The sequence below is a fragment of the Elephantulus edwardii genome, unplaced genomic scaffold (assembly GCF_000299155.1).
Source record: "Elephantulus edwardii isolate Elephantulus edwardi_28Jun2011 unplaced genomic scaffold, EleEdw1.0 scaffold00163, whole genome shotgun sequence".
NCBI classification, from domain to species: domain Eukaryota; kingdom Metazoa; phylum Chordata; class Mammalia; order Macroscelidea; family Macroscelididae; genus Elephantulus; species Elephantulus edwardii.
Genome location: NW_006399913.1, coordinates 1635207 through 1638404, shown reverse-complemented (window position 1 = coordinate 1638404; position 3198 = coordinate 1635207).

Sequence of the window (3198 nt, the reverse complement as noted above, 5' to 3'; positions counted from 1 at the left end):
CAGGCGACTCGACGGCACATAACAACAACAACAACAACATGTGCAACGACTAGTTGAAGAATAATGAGGACTGAAGAAGAATTAGTGTTTTTGAACTGTGGTGTTGAAGATTTAAATATATTAAGGGTTACTAAACTCAACCCATTCACCTGAAATCATGCCATAAGATACTAAAAGAATCCTACCACATCATTTAGTGGAAAAGCTTTAAACTGAAAAAATTCTTTTCAAATTGTCTGGTATTCTACATTAAGAAATAGGTTATCTAGTGAACTGACAACAGAATATTGGGGCACAAGGCTTCAAGTATCTTTCTGAAAGGCCAGAGGGAGTGAGAATAGCACAGCCCCTTGCAACCACAGAGCAGAAAGCAGAGTCCATAGCCCAGCCTTATGGTGCCTCTAGAGCTGCACCTGCAGCAAAAGTTTCATTTATTTATTTTTGACTCACAGTTGTGGTACAGAGAATGGGTTTATTAGGGAAGTAAGTTGGAGAGTGAGGGAGGCAAAAAAATATTACCCAATACCAGCCAAGATTTTACCCCAAATTCCAAGATATAATTCCTCAGTTAGTCCAGGTTCTGATTTCAGTTTAGCAGTCAAATCCAAATCATCTGGCAAGGTTTGCTTCTAAGCAGGTATAAGTCAGCTTTTTCTTAATTATCCTGCAAGCACAGCAAAATCCTTTAACTTCCCAGCACAAATGTAAGAAGCTCAGGTCACAGTTGGCCAATTTCTCGACAGCGATGTCACTGTCTCTTCACCACTATCACCAGGTCTGGCTGTTAGCACGGTCTTGCTCAAATCTGCCACAAGTCTTGCTGCCCAGTGAGAAGCACTATCTTGTTTATCCTAGTCCCATGAGTGCTGATAATTTGCAAGACCATGTGTCTGCAGTTAATGTAGCTGGAGACCAGAATGGGTTAAATGCAATGGCTTAAAAAAAATCCAACTTTTAGACTAACACTGTACCCTGCCCTCTGACTTTTCTTAGCCATTATTTCTCATTATCTGAAGGATCAGCTTTACCCTTACCATTATCTACATTTAGGGAATTATGTAAGCCAGCTGGCTTTTTTGGTTTGTTTGGTTTTTTAAAAAAAAATTTTATTTTAATGAACATCTACAGAGAGATTTTGGATTTCCATTCATTCATTGTTGCCCTTTTTTCTCAACCACCTCCCTCCCCTTCCTTCCTCTCTTTGAAAAGCAAAAGATAAACTTCTTCCTTGGTATACAATCCCCATGCAACCTTAATTCTAGATTCCTGTGATAATCAAAATACCCTATCATATATCACTTTTAAACTGTTCTCTTCCTCATCTGTTTAAATTCAGTATACATAATCTATCCAGTTTTTCTGAGTCTTATCCCAACACTGATGTCAGTCACATGCTACAACAGTGGCACTATGCAGCATTTGTCTTTTTTGTGACTGAGATATTTCACTCAGCATAATGTCCTCCAGGGTCACCCATTTTGATATTGCATGGCTTTCTTGTTTTTCAATGCGGCATACTATTACATTGTGTGGATATGCCAGCTGTTTTATTTAAGACTTTATGTCTTAATCTCCCCATTTTAGATAGCCAATTTCTTAAATTTTATTTCCTCAATCTTATCAAACTGTAACTCTAAGAAAACAAGCATATCTTTTTCTCTGAAGGATCTTCCACTGCAGTTGAATTCACATCTATAAACACAGGTCCAGTCCAGAACAAACCATCAAGTCGCAGCAATGAATACTAGCTTATAGAAGGAAATATCTTCTCTTCATCTGAATGGGTTCCAGTCACCACATCCTCAGCCATCCATGACTAGGTCCAAACAAGCATCAGCTGCAAACTCAGGATGGATGGAAAATAGTGTTCTAGATATTATGTGTTTCTTAAATATAGTGATTTAGAAGAAAACCCCTCTTTCTGTGTTTATGTATAGTGTCAATTAAGAGTTAAAGACTGAGTTGAGTATGACTTTTTTCAACTATATGGCTGGGTGCCACTATAAGGTATAGAATCTCTCTTCATGTGGTGTGGCTCCAAGGACCATGTTATAGTGAGTGTGTGGTTAACTAGGAGAATGCATTGTGTCTACTGTGATTCAGGCTTTCTCCCCTGGTGATTTTGATATAGATCATTCAACTGGATCTTTGCCCCATTTCTTTTAATAACCTTCCAGTTTCCAGTCTACTTCCTTCTTGAATCCAGAGTTTATTATCAATTTGTTTCAATGCTTTTGTAAAATCTGAAAGTATTGTTATAGTTTTTGTTAGGTGCTTTCAAGTTGGTTACAACTCAAAGGAACTTATGTATAATAGGGAAAGAATGTTCTATCCTACGATATCCTCACAATTACCATTGGGCTTGTGCACATTGTTTTAGGTGCTGTGTCAATCATTGCACTGAGATTCTGCCTCGTTTCTGAAGGATGTCCTCCAGGAATTGGCCGATCTTGATAATCTGCCATGAAGTGTGAAACAATATCTCACAATCCTTGCTTCTAAAGGATATTCTGGCTGTATATCATCTAACACAGATGTTTTTGCTCTTCTGATAGTTGTGAGTTGAAGTAAATTTAAATTCTTGACAATTTCAATCATATCCCCCTTTTATCATTATGTTACTTATTTGTCCAGCCATATATAGTTTTGTTCTCTTTATGTTAAGGTGCAATCCATAATGACATCTCTGATTTTTATAGTAAGTTATCAAGTGGTCTTCACTGGCTGTTTTTTCCCCCAAGAAAATTTGTGTCTTCTGCATATTGCACATTGTTAGTCTTCAGATGCTTTTGTGAAATTTGCTGGTTATATTTTACGCACATCAGTTAAGTCCACAAAATTCTGTTATTTCAAATGCTATTAAAATACTATCTTTCATGTGAGGGTGCATTAGATTATCCAAAGGCATTTTCAAGCTCTGGTTTAGGGGAAATTTAAATAGAAAGACATTATCACTAAGGGAAAAAAATCCTTGGTGAAATATTTTATGAGGTTTACAGTAATTTTTTCCCCACCTGCATAACACAGTTGTTGCTGAGTTGTTCTTTCATTCTGATGCCACATTCCTCTTCATAGAGTCCAGCTCTCTAGAATTCTGTTATGCAGATGTTTCAACCTTGATTGTTGAAAGTGAGGAAGCCTTGAAACACAAAGAGTAGTAAGACCACTATATGAATTGTACCCTACTACCAAGAAAAC